We start from the raw sequence: 14,777 nt of genomic DNA on the forward strand, positions 1-14,777 counted from the left end.
AAACAGCTATTTATTTTACTGAACACAACCTGCATTACGGTGAACTAGACACATCTTTAGCATATGGAAACTACAAAAAAATAACTTCACACAGTGTGTCTTTTTACAATTTATTACCAGAATTCATAGTGTTGATCAGCTGAGAAATAGTCGCCAAAGACGTTGACGTCGCTTAGCAACCGGGGACGCTTGCGGAGTGATACGACAGAAAAAAAATAAGCCGCCCTCGCGCACTTGTGGTTTGTTTACAAATAAAAGTGAAAGAAACGGTTGGTCGTTGGAGTATATCACTGTCTCGGAGAAAGATCAGCATATGCATATGCGTTTGTAAGACATGTTCCAGTGACATTTCTAGAGGGGGAAGCCTCCGTTTAACCGGCGATGTTTGTCGCCTTTTGTAGGGACAGTGGGGGGGTCACTATGAATCTGAGGGGGTCATATCCCCCCCGTCCCTAGTACCATCTGCGCAAATGACGGGGGGGTTAGGAAGAACCCAAGTGCACAGACAGATGACAGTTGTAGGACAGTTTCAAGGATTTATTCTGGTACAGGATTGGGCAGGCTGAGAGCAGACAGTAAAGTCACCAACAGGTGGGCAGGGAATCGTCGGTGGGTCAGCAGGCGAGGGGTCGGCAACGGGAGGGCAGAAGAGCAGATCGGGAGTCGGGAACTGGAGAGCAGACAGACCGCCAAGGACTCGACGTCGGGCGGGAGGTCAGTCAGACGAAGGGTCGATAACAGGAAGTCAGGAAGGTGGATCAGGAGATGGGGACAGAGGAGAGAGGACAGGCCGACAGGGACTGGAAGGCAGGCAGGAGGTCAGACAGGCGAGGGTTCGTTAACAGGCAGAGTGGAGTAGACCAAGTCAATCGGGAGTTGCGGGAAAGCTCTGAATGAAACAAGGGACAATCTGGCAAGGACTGAGTGAGAGGAGAGGGCTGTTACAGGGGGAGCACAGGTGAAGGTGGTTGGGTTTATTAGGGGAGATCAGGGTGGCAGGCAGGTGAACGGGAAAACCAGGGGCGGACTCCAGACGTCCTAGATCGAACAGGGAGGGTGGAGGGGGAGGAGGGTTAGAATTCCTCAGAGGCATCGGAGATTGCGTCCTCCGTAGACGAGGAGGAAGCGACATCTGTGTGCCTTCTCCTCGGGAGATCAGAAGAACCAGCCGCAGATGGAACCGTAGCGGGCGGACGAGAGGACGGGGCAGGTTGGTCAGGATGGGACCGGTGGAAGTCAGAGATGAGACGGAAGTCCATGATGAAGCGAGCCGGGATCCAGGAGAGCTCTTCCGCACCATACCCCTCCCAGTCCACCAGATACTGGACCCCACGTCCACGGCGGCGGGAGCGGAGGAGACGCCGGACAGTAAACACCGGACCTCCGTCGACGAGCTGAGGGGGAGGAGGGGGCGGAACGGGAGGAGCCAGAGGACTTTCCTGGACGGGTTTGACCATGGAGACATGGAAAGTTGGGTTGATCCTCATGGAACGAGGAAGCTGATGGCGTGCCGCCTCTGGGTTTATGATGCGGGTTATGGGAAATGGTCCTATGAACTTGGGGGCCAGCTTGCGACTTTCCACTTGAAGGGGCAGATCACAACGGAAGGGGGCCCTGGGTGAGGTGAGGGCCGAGAGGGGGGATGTGATGGAGCTGAAGCCTCTGATGAAGCGCCGGTAGAAGTTGGCGAACCCCAAGAAACGCTGCAGCTGCTTGCGTGTTTCCGGGGGGGCAGCAGAGACCTTGCAGGATCCATCCGCAGGTTGTCCTTTGCTATGATGTATCCCAGGAAGGAGACAGAGGGTGCATGGAACACTTCTCCGCCTTCACCTACAGGGAGTTGTCTAGGAGGCGGTGGAGAACCGACTGGACGTGGGTGACGTGTTCCTCTAGGTTGCAGGAGAAGATCAGGATGTCGTCCAGATAGACGAAGTCTAACTTATTTAACATGTCCCGCAGAAGGTCATTGACGAGCGCTTGGAAGACTGCCGGGGCGTTGGTCAAACCGAAGGGTATCACCAGGTACTCGTTAAGACCTGCAGGGGTGTTGAAGGCCGTCTTCCACTCGTCTCGGATGCGAACCAGATGGTAAGCATTTCTAAGGTCGAGCTTGGAGAACACCGTTGGAGCGTCTCGAAGGCAAAGGAGAGTAGTGGAAGGGGGTAACGGTTCTTTACTGTGATGTTGTTCAGACCTCGGTTATCGATGCAGGGCCGTAGGGACTTGTCCTTCTTGCCCACAAAGAAGAAACCTGCCCCAGCGGGTGACGAAGAGGGTCGGATAATCCCCGCTGCTAAGGAGGACCAGATGTACTCCTCCATGGCTTGTCGCTCGGGGGCGGAGAGGGAGTACAAACGTCCCTTGGGGGATGAAGTGCCAGGAAGGAGATCAATGGCTCAATCATAGGGACGGTGAGGAGGCAGGGTGGTAGCCTTAGCCTTATTGAAGATGTCCCTCAGGTCATGGTAGACTGCAGGGACCCCGTGGATGTCTGAGGCTGGAGTAGGAGCGAGGGGGGAAGGCGACGGTGATTACGTCTCAAGGCAGGAATGCAGACAGGTCACTCCCCACTCCCGGATGGAACAGGTAGAGCAGTCAATATTGGGGTTGTGCCTACGAAGCCAGGAGTGACCCAGGATGACAGGTTGGCTTGGGGTAGGCAGAAGGATGAACCGGATGGTCTCCCTGTGACCCCCCAGGTAGGAGCATGTGCACAGGATTGGTTCGGGAAGTTACCCTTCCAAACACGTGTCCATCCAGGGCTCGGGCAGAGATCGGCGACGGTAGTTTCTCAGGGTGGAGTCCCAGCCGAAGGGCAAGGGACCGATCCATGATGCTCTCGTCGGCCCCTGAGTCGACGAGGGCGGTAATGGGATAGGAACCAGAAGGCAAGAGGAGCTCACCGGAGAGGCAGAGTCTGCGACGGAGCACATCAGTATGCCTCTGGTTACTGGTGAGCTCTGGCTTTTACCGGGCATCGATCAGCGAAGTGTTCTCCGCAGTAAAAAACAGAGATTCTGCCTCCGTCTTCACTCCTACTCCTCCGGGGAAAGATGGGTGCGACCCACCTGCATGGGCTCCGGATCCCCCAACCTCCAGGGAGCGGTTGGGGTCAGCGGAAGGCAGGCGGGATTACTGGGGACCAAGGGCGGGAAGGGCTGCGTGGTTGGACCTCAGTAGACTGAGGACCTAGACCTCAGTCTCTCCCTCCTTTGAGCCTGGATTCGGAGGTCGAGGCGGGTAGTGAGCTCGATCAGGGCTTCCAGTGAAGATGGTGGGTCGTGGGCAACGAGCTCATCCTTGATGTACCCAGCCAGCCCTTGTTGGAAGACATCACGGAGGGCGGCCGGGTTCCAATCACACATGGGGGTCCTGGTGCTGAACTCGATAGCGTAGTCCGAGACAGAACGGCTTCCCTGGGTCAGGGCCAACAATTCTCGTCCGGCCTCGGCTCCCAGAGGACCGGTTCCGAAGATTCTCCTAAGCTCTTCGGCAAAGTTGCGGAAGGAGCGGCAGGCGGGGGTCCCCCAAAGACGCCCCCGTCCGGAGAGATGATTTAGGGTGTAAGACACCCAAGCTTCTTCGGAGGCGAAGGTGAGCGGCTGAAGGGAGAATATTATTGAAAAATTGCACAGGAAGGCGTTGCAGGTGGTAGGGTCGCCATCTTAACGTTCGGGGGCCCCCACATTAGGCTCACGGGGCAGAGGGGAGTTTCGTTGGGGGCGGTGGGGCGGTGGCGCTAGCCTGGACGTTTGCCAATTCCTGGCAGACTTGTGCCAGGTCTTGCTGTCCCTGATCTGTGGCGGCCCTGGTAGCGGCCATCACTTGCTGCAGCATGTTCTCCACCCGGGACATACGGTCGTCCTTCTGGGCTGGGTCCGTTCTTGGCCAGATTTTGCTGGGGGGGTTAGGCAGATCCCAAGTGCACAGACAGACGACAGTTCCAGGACCGTTTCAAGGATTTATTCTGGTTCGGGCAGGCAGAGAGCAGACAGTATAGACACCGATAGGTGGGCAGGGAGTCGTTGGTGGGTCAGCAGGCGAGGAGTCGGCAACGGGAGTGCAGAAGAGCAGATCGGGAGTCGGGAACTGGAGAGTAGACAGACCGACAGGGACTGGACGGCAGGCAGGAGGTCAGACAGGCGAGGGTTCGTTAACAGGCAGAGTGGAGTTGACAAAGTCAATCGGGAGTTGCGGGAAAGCTCTGAATGAAACAAGGGACAATCTTGCAAGGACTGAGTGAAAGGAGAAGACTGTTATAGGGGGAGCACAGGTGAAGGTGGTTGGGTTTATTAGGGGAGATCAGGGTAGCAGGCAGGTGAACGGAAAAACCAGGGGCGGACCATGACAGCAAGTGCATTTGTGGAGGGGCCATTATGCTCTTCAAAATGTTCATGTTTACAAAAGACATACTCGGCACCAAGAAAATCACCTGTGTTTGTGTGTGTGTGCGTGTGTGTGTGTGTGTATGCCCCCACGCATATTTGCATGTGTGTGTTTGTGTGTCTCTGTTTGCGTGTGTGCGCTCGTGTACGTGAGTGATCCAGAGAGCGCGTGCAAACTGCGATGGCCACAACAAAGATGGCAGCCATCTCTAACAACGATTATGTTTCCCTCCAAGAAAATTATCCAGATGGGCTTTGGAAAACGGAAGGACTGTTTGGTCATTTAGCCTCCTATTCATAACTTTCTTTTGTGTGTAATTATAACAAACCAAGGGAGAATGCCGCGCCATTGATGCATTCTCTCACACGGAATTTGCGCCGAGGTAATTTGCTCTTCCTCCGGGGAAAGGCTTCCTGTCTTTAATGTTCAATTCACGTCGCCAGTGACAACGAGGCACCGCCACCGCTGTTGGCGGAGGGGAAATCATCTCCTGCATTGAAAAGAAGCTTCCAGATTAATAGTAAGGAAGGTGGGGGCGGGGGGGTTGGGGGGGAGAAGGAAGGTATGAAAAATACGAGGAAGGGTGTAGAGTGCCGTTTAGAAAGACCCCTTAGGCAGCTGTCATTTGGTTAACTCTATGAAAGCTTTTTTTTTTTCATCCTTACCTGGGTGGAGAGAGAGAGAGAGAGAGAGAGAGAGAGAGAGAGAGAGAGAGAGAGAGAGAGAGAGAGAGAGAGAGAGAGAGAGAGAGAGAGAGAGAGAGAGAGAGAGAGAGAGAGAGAGAGAGAGAGAGAGAGAGAGAGAGAGAGAGAGAGAGAGAGAGAATACCTCTGCCGCAGCGATGGAGAGAGATCATTTTCGGGGAGTTTTTCAACGAGTGGTTCTGAGCAACAATTTTCTGTCTCGGTGGGTGTAACTCGCAGCAGTTCCTTTCAGGCCACAACAGATCAAAACAGAGGATGCAAGGTGTTGTGGTGATTAGCGTGTGGTTTGTATAGGTTCTGATGCACATACTCTATATGCGGTGACCTATACCCATTGATCCAGCATTGATCTTCTCATCTCTCAGAGGTATGTGCACAAATGACTGCAAAAGAATAATGCATTGCTATTCACCTGGTACTGCAGGGTTTCAGAGCTCCACGGCGGTGTTGCTGGACTCCTGCTGCTCCCAGCAACAGGGTAATTGTGCTCGAACCGTTTTCCAAATGACAATATTGTGGAGCACGTTTGGTGGTGTTCTTTTGCCATGGAATGCGGGAGACTGTCCAGCTTTTGATTGGCTGGTACGAGATCGCTTCTGTGATAGAACAGGTGAGGTACGCACACTGACAGATACACACAAACACACACACACACCCAGAGACACACACAGAAACACACACGTGCACAGGCACACTCATGCCCACATGCAACAAAAACACGTGCATACACACACACCTGCACCCCCACACACACACAGACACACCTACACACACATGCATAAATATTCACACACACACACACACACACACACACACACACACACACACACACACACACACACACACACACACACACACACACACACACACGTGTAAACACACACACAAGAGCACACACAAAAACACTCACCGCACACACAGCAACACAAATTAGCAATTTGGAGAATGTAATTAATCTGACCTTGATGAAGGGGGGTGTTTTATCAACAAGGTGAAAAGCGGTGGCCGTTACGTACCCAATCAGAACAAACACAGAGGTCATGTGATAGTGACAGTAGAAAGTGAAAGTAGAAAGACAGATACATCATCAGTACCTGCGAGATGACAGTTCCATGAGTCATATCTATTATCGGTCATTACGTTTTCTATTGACAGAACGACCATCGTTAGGATTCTGGGAACCTATCACTTTTTTGTCCACTTTTAAGGTGAGGCAGAGGTCATTGAATAAAAGAGACTTTGGAGGCTTCGTTTAAACCTACGTACCGAAAGCCAAAGACATAGAGACATAAAGAATGACAGAGAGAGCGCAGTAAAAAAAGGGGGAGAGAGCGCATTAAAAAAGGGGGAGAGAGAGGGAGAGTAAGGGAGAGAGAGAATATTAGCCGCCTAGCTATTACTAAGACGCCGGCCCTACGTGGACGCTGGGGGGCCTCAGAAATTACCCGGCACCAAAGGAAAATTCTAAACTCAATGATTCGCGGTAAAGCCTCCACGGCCTCTCTGGAGTGTGATCTGGCATAAATTCAGTCCGACGCGATCAAACCAAGGTGACATGGGTGTAGCAGACAAGCTGCTTATCATCACAAACACCCCCTCCACCCAGGTACCCCCACAGTATCCCCAGCGCTGCCCCTGCCTGCCTCGATGGTCGATAACACTGCGATAAAATTACTTTTAAAAGTGTATTCCAAGTCAGCAGCAAGTTGCTTTCGACTGGAAAACTGTCAAGGTTTTTAGGTTAGGTTAGGTTGAGCCTCTCTTACTTTTGAATGATGTAAGTGTTTAAAATTTTGTTCTGTTTAGCTCTGTTCATGTTCTTACTTAAATGTCCCATGAGATGCCACCAGGTGTGGTGTGATTAGCCGTTACAAGCCATTGGAAAGCCTGGATAGATCATTCTACCAGCCTACCCAGTGGACTGTAGCAAACGCTGTTCATCTATCTGCACATCTAGATGGACAAGCCCACCTGTGATGTCATAAGTGGCAGATTTCCAAAACGGCTTGTTACGGCTAATCACACCACACCTGGTGGCATGTCATGGGACCTTTAAGGCTTCTGTTAACATTTTTGCTTTATGCTTCTGTTGCTTGTTTAATTTCAGTTTCTGTCGCTGGTTTACTTTTGCTTTCTGTTGCTCGGCTATTTTAGGCGTGTGTCGCTGGTTTACTTTAGGGTTCTGCTTCTGGTTTACTTTCGGTTTCTGTAACGACGACACCGTCAGCGTGCTGAACCTGAATGTGTGGAGCTCTGTTCGCGATCCGTCGATGTCAACGTCCAAGCGAGGGTTAAGCTCTGTTGACACTTATCGTACAACGCCACGGCGTGTGGATGAGTGGAGAGCTCCATCGGTGCGGGTGATGTTGATGGCAGCCCTCCGAGAGAGGGTTAAGAGGGTCAGAAACCTATAGCACAACTGCCCGGTGTGGGTGGATGTCTGGAGCTCCTTCTGTGCAGCAGGTGGATGTTGATGGCAATGTCAGACAGACGTGGCCAAAAAAAGCTTCTCAGGCTTTTATATTGCACGCTACGATGTGCGGTTCGTTTCATATCACCCATATACAACAACAGTATTGGCTTTAAAAAAGTTTCACAAGGTCGGTGTTGGACATAAACATGGGGGAAACAGGTCCCCCCTCCTTCATACTTACTTATACCACTTGTACTTTAGGGTTCTGTTAATGTTTTCTCTTCAGGCTTCTGTTAACGTTTTTACTTCAGGGACTCTGTTCACATTGTGTGATATATTTCTACAAAGTGGCCATAGTGGCCCAGGGATGGCTGTTGGTAGTAAAGGTCACCTCATCTCCGAAGAAATACTGCATTTAGGTGATATAACACAATGGGGGGACCCAGACTTCAATGGACAGTTTCAATGTTTAAAACCAATACCAATGTTTTAAAGAGAAAGTGACCTTTCTAGGAAACACAGAGACTGTAAATCGGGGCGTAAAGCACGTGCAAAATGTGCTTCTCATTAACATTTATAAGCGTTGGAATAAAAAGTTAATTGGGAACCATTTTCTCGGTTACTAAATTACCTCCCGGTTGTTAACCTTACGTGACAGTCGCCCATAGCTTCGTATCCGGGGAAGGATAACTCTCGCGGTACGGGAGCGTACTGTATATGTTCCAAGAAAAGGCTGAATAAAGAGCAGGGTAGAGAAAGGGTTAGGAACGGAAGGGGGTATTTTGGGTTCTCGTCGCCAGGGAAATGAATGAAAAGACGGTAAAAAAGAACAAATTTGCCGGAGGTGCTTGCTCCGCCTGCTATGGCTGCTTCACATCGTGCCATTTTACCTGCATTATTGATTAGGAAGACGGGAAAAAGAACTGCGTGGAAGGACTCTCTAGGTCTTTTCTTTCCAGCACAAGAAAGGCATTAAAATACACCATGTTTTATGAATCACGGCTCTATTCAAGATCCTGGACTCAGCCCGGTGGGCTACAAACTATTATACAACATCCTGAAGCGTCCTAAAACAGTGGTGTTGAAGTTAAGCTGCAATCTGGCATCCTCCTCCAAGATCTGATAGGTGTAAGTGCACACAAAGCGGGCCGCATTCCAATAGTTGAGTCCCTGCCCTTGCATCCTATATGTCGGTCTCTCTTCCTCGACTCCTGCCGTGCATCCGTATTTCCTTCAAAGGAAATGGCTCTGAGATTTTTAAGCAGGTATCAAGGTTATGGTTGGCCCAGATCCTCAGCAATAGACGTTACGTTTGAATGATGTGGAGGCAGCTCTGCTGTCTCATTTCCATACCGCTCCTTCTCTCCTCTCTCTCCTGCGCGTCCGCTAACTGCTCATCTCCTCAAGGGTAAAGTGAACGAGGAATAGGATGGGGAACAAAGGAAAAAGTTCTGGAACGCAGCCCTCTGAGTTTGTGCTGAAGTGACGGACTGTTTTAAGCAGAGGAACCATTTTTGCTTAGGAATGCTGAGGGAGGCGACTTCATGACATGCATCAATTACACTTAATAATCAAAGTGCATCGGTTTTCACGCCCCTGTAAAGGTCTACACACACACACCGACACACACACACACACACACGTTCACAACTGTTGTTCACAAACCCACGGGAACACGCACATTCCCACGCGCACACGCCAACACACAAAGCGATATTCACCGGTACCGGAGGAAAGAAAAAAAAAACTGTGACCAAGCAAATACTGCGGTATAAAGAAAAGGGGGAATGCGATGCAAGCGTCTGACTTTACAAGCTATAAAAATGCCTACAATGGCTGCGGGCACATTAGTTACAATCGGCAACTTGTCCTACAAAGAGAAAGATCAGCACTTCTTTCCCCCCCCCGCGCCACCACACTTTTATGGGGCTCCATTTGAACTAGGGAAAAGCCGCAGCAAAAAGTGGGTGCCCGTCGTGGGTTGGGGGGGGGGGGGGGGGGGGGGGGGGGGGGGGGGAGTCTGTCATGTATTATTCCAAGTGACATGCAAATGCCTCTCACACATCACACGGCCACGCGCTCTGCTTAAGCCCTAATCAGGAAGTCACAAGTGGAGCGGTGGAGGAGGGAGAGGAAGAGGAGGAGGAGGAGGAAGAGGAATGAAGATTCCCCTGACGCTGCTTGAGCCCGGGATGAGAGAGAGAGAGAGAGAGAGAGAGACGGGGATGAGAGAGAGAGAGAGAGAGAGAGAGAGAGAGAGAGGAGAGAGAGAGAGAGAGAGAGAGAGAGAGAGAGAGAGAGAGAGAGAGAGAGAGAGGGGGGGAGGGAGAGGGGGGGGAGAGAGAGATCTTTTTTTTCCGCTTCCACATGCATTTCTGCCTTTTGACGTCGTAGGGTCACCAAGGGCAGCTCAGTGGCATCACTTTAAACTCATTGGAGATGCCCCGGTGGTTATTACTTGGCTTTGAATTAATCATATAAGCCCGTGTCAGATGCATGGCGTACTGTACCGCAGCACTCGGAGCATCCGGGATCAAGGGGGAAGGATTCGGCTACTCCCTACAGATTAGGCTCCGCATTGGGGCGCTTCTGGACATCAGGCGGAGCGAGACCACTTTTTATGTCCATCTCCATCTTCCCTGTAGCGAACTTATAAGATATCTGGTTCACATCTGAAGATCTGGTTTGTTAGCAAATAAGTTGTTTCTTAATGAGTTCGTTATGCAAGTCGATGAAGCCGAAATGGGAGATGGACTTCCCCTTGGAGAAACGCGGAGAGCGTTGGAAAGATGGAGGAAGGGTGCGTCCTTGAATACCTTTTGACAATTAAACGATAGTGCCATGAAACAAACTCCGAACTGCCTGTTTTTCCAATACGGAGACTCAAAAGTTACACACTGAGGAAGAAATATCCTTGCTGTGTCTTTCATAATCTTGCATTTCACTGGAAAACAGGATAACATCAGGGCCATAAATCAGATCGAATTTCCTGGCATCAGAGTCAGCCCTAGACTGACTGTGTGTGTCTACGTGTGCGTCTGTGTGTTTGTGTGTGTGTGCGTGGTTTTGTGTATATGGTCCTTGTGTTGCATTTATTTGGCAGGATTTCTCTTCCTTCCCGTAAATACATCTTGAGCTGTTAAGCGTTGCTACGCTATCGAGCTAGCAAGGACACTCATCCACTACACTGGCGGTGCTTTGATCAGGCAGGATTAAGTGGCCAAGGCTGCGATCGGAGAAGGCAGAGGGATCCTGCTTGATTAGTTGTAATACAACAGTAATGACTCGAGTAATGCCAGCGTAAACACTGATTTCTTAATAAAGTCCCCGTACTGTCACAGAGTTCAATGGGTTTCCTTGCTACTCGCGATGAATGCTTTTAAAGGAATACAACTCTGAATATTAAGCGTATAAAAACGAAATTACAAAACACACGATGAAATGCTACCAATGTTAACAAGTCAACAGAGATAATGGAGCAAGGAATGAGGTAATTTTCTCTTTTGACCATTTTAAAAAATGTCAGGTGTTTCACTTTGCTTGCTTCGGCAATTATATGGGTTTCCTAAAAGTTAATTATATTGTATATTATTAAAACCTATAATCTAAAAATGATTTAAACATAGCGATGCAGAAAATGCTTCCCAGGCCCATTTGTTGCTGAAGTCGCCCGTTGCATAACTTGCGTTCGGCTTATCTTATTAAAAAATATGAAAAACATTAAAGAGCTAAAAATGTTCCCGACCATCATTGAAAAGTCTGCTGACTTAGTTATGTACGGAACGATACTTCTAATTCACAGAGCACCTTTCTACCCCCCCAATGCCTCAGTATTTCCCTGTTCACAGATTCATTATTTTGGTTTCCTTTCTAAAGCATGCACTCGCTTTCTTTGTTGTTATTTTTAATTTCCCTTCATTCATAGCAGATGCGTTTTGAAACCATGCAGCATCCAAAGTGTCAGGTGATTTCAGATTCACGCCTTCAAGGAGCAGGGTGGGGGGGTGGGGGGGGGGGGGGGGGGGTTGGCGTCCTGCTCAAGGCCGATGCAGGTGGGGGGGGGGGCACACAATGCCACTGTCGTAACACAATACACACAATACGCACACGATACACAACGCTCAAAGAAAGGTGAACATGACAGAAACTTTGATGGGAGAAGGTAAACACAAACACAAAACACGTGCAGAAGCACAAAGAATCGATTACGAGGGCCAGACACCAGGGATCCGGATAACAAGAGAACACAGGTGAACAGAATGAGCAATCAATGCAGGTGACAGGAATCTCACTAACGAGGAGACAGAGGTGGGGGAGGGGGGGGGGGGGGGGGGGGGGGGGGGGGCTGTCATGCAACTATATTTAATTTGTTGTTAATCACTTACGGAAAAATTTTGAATTGTGATTTCGACATGGAAGCTGCTATACCAAAAAGTTCTGGTATAAGTAGTATCACTATATGCTGCGTGATATAATGTTAATTTCTGCATCAAAATGACTCATCAATGCTACATGGATAAGTCTTTGACCATGTTCATTATCTTGTTGTCTCGTATTTATTCATATCCACAATGGGACAAAACATAATAATACTGTTGTCTTGTGACTTGCAGTTGGGGTTGCCATGGAGATACAAGCATATGCTAGCCTGCTAACATGAAAGCCAACTGTGACTAATGAAATGTACAGCGGGGGCTGCGCTGTGCAGTGGCACGGCCGTGCAGCACCATTACTATGGAAATTAAGCCCCGAGATTTACTGTCCGCTCAGCAGTTTCTCATAAATCGTGTGGCTGTTGCAGCTCGCGTGAATGTATGGGGGAGTGTGTGTGTTTGTGTGTATATTTGTGTCCTCACAAACAGAATTTACAACCCATCATCTGTATATTGGTGACATGAAGAAACTCATTAAATGGATGCAGAAGTGATATTTGATGCATGATTTACACCGCCAACACACATAGATTCTGGTTAGCTGCCTGCTAACGACATTGACGGCGGTGTCTTGAATTATGCGATTGAAACATAGTCATCCATCCATCCATTCATCAACCTAACTAGAGATGTCCGATATTATCGGCCCACCGATATTATCGGCCCGATATTAGCATAAAAATGTAATATCTGTCAATATCGGTATCGGATTTTTTTTGCCTTAGAACCGATTTTTTTTTTTTTTTTTTTTTTTTTTATAGCTCAAATAAATGTTTTCAAAATTGTGCAGTACAGTGCACATTGTAATTGACTCATATTTGTGCATTTATTCAATTAAGGTTATTGAGTTTTAGTTAAAGAAACATACTGCTATGTTGCACATAGTTGTTCAGGTACAATGTTTTATCATTTGTGAAGTCAAGTTTGCCCTATTTGTTGTGGGCATTGTCAAGATTATCTCAGGGAGAGTGTAATCCAAACTGTTGTCTGAGACCATTAAAAAAATAAAAATAAACATGGCACTTTTCCCTTAAATTAAGTTGAAGTATTTTTCTTATTTTGCACAGACAATGTTAACATTTGGAAAGCCTTGTTGCATTCAAGAATGCATCCAGTGGGGCATCACAATAACATTAAGCATGTTGTGTTAATTCCACAACAGGAGATATGTAATGTTACCTAAATTAGGTTTGAGGAAAAATAACCCAAATATCGACATCGGTATCGGCTGATATCGGAATCGAAAATTTAGAGTTGGACAATATCGCATATCGGATATCAACAAAAAAGCCAATATCGGACATCCCTAAACCTAACCAATCCATCCGTTCATCCATGAGTCTCAGGAGGTAGAGTGGGTTGGCTGGTAACCAGAAGGTCTCTAGTTCGATCCCCGGCTCCTCCTAGCTGAGGGTCGAGGTGTCCCTGTGCGAGACACCTCACCCTGACTGCTTCCGACGAGCTGGCTGTCGCCTTGTGTGGTTGACACCGCTGTCGGTGAGTGGATGTGTGCATGAAAGGGTGAATTTTGGGCAAAATTGTAAAGCGCTTTGAGTGGCCACTGGATAGGAAAGCGGTGTATAAATGCAGTCCACTTAGCATCAATCCATCCATTTATTCACCCATCCATTCATCAATCCCTCCATCCCCTCATCCATTCGTACCTCCAATCCTCCATCCATCTTTGGCTCACCCTCCCTTCACCCTCTCCACCTACCTGTTCCGGTTTCCAGGAGGTCGGAGCCCTTTCAGGTGTGTCGAGGTGTGAGGCAGATGAACACCCTAAATGTGATCCCTGTCTGAGTGACACACTCACACACTCACACCTTTCTGTATTTAGTGTGTTTTCTCAGGAGGCATGATGTCTACCACCCCAAGTTCCTTGGGGTGGTAGACCATCACTTAGTAATGGGATACTTCAGAAACTAGTGAAAGGCTTTTCTCTGTGTTGAGGTTTCGTTCAGTATGTGTCTCAGCTCATGTCCAGGGCGTGTCCAGGGCGACTGGATTCAAGATATGACTGTTGGAGCAGTCTCCCTTTTAGGTCCATGCAGACATGGAGCGCAACAATGAAATACAGGACACAATGTTTCCCACAATACCACTAGGCCGTAGAAGTACAACCTTCAGACCAAAAACTGTATGAGTTGCCAATATAGGCCAAAAAAAAATAGAGAGAATTTAGATCCAGATGGCAAATTCAGAACTACAATCATTTGTCTTCATCAACGGTGATCGTTGGTTATACACAACCGTAATAATATGAAATGGTACAACGGTAGACTCCTCTGGTTTTGGTGCTGAACTTCATAGGGACAATTTCAATTTGAAGGGGTCCGAGGGCTCTTCTCCTTGTGTTTCCCTGCACTCTGAACCCCTGCACACACAGCGATCCATCAGGCGCTCTTATCCGCAAGGAAAGACAGAGATATTTCTCCTTTCCTCTTCTCCCACACTGCAGTGCACCAAAGGCAACATCACGTCCAAGGCCAGAATGTAAGGATGCTTTTATTGATGGCCAAACATCCCCCGTATGAAAACCAAATGCTCAATAAAGGTTAAATGTTTAAGAAACTCTTCAGTCATGACATCGGCTCGTGGGCATCAATATTTGTTCCAAAGTCCGTTAAAAGAAGTCACTGTGACGCTTTTCTCATCTTCACAATTAATTCAGCCATCTTTTTTTTTTCTTCCTGAAGCATCTGTTTTAGCAAAGGGGGGGGGGGGGGGGGGGGGGGGGTATTCGACAGTGAGGCAGGTTTGTATGTAAGAGCAGGAGTTAGTTTTCTTGTTTACTCTCCACCATCACAGATGTTTACAGGAGAAGAGATGATGGATGAA

Source organism: Gadus morhua, chromosome 23 (genome assembly GCF_902167405.1).
Source record: "Gadus morhua chromosome 23, gadMor3.0, whole genome shotgun sequence".
Taxonomy (NCBI): domain Eukaryota; kingdom Metazoa; phylum Chordata; class Actinopteri; order Gadiformes; family Gadidae; genus Gadus; species Gadus morhua.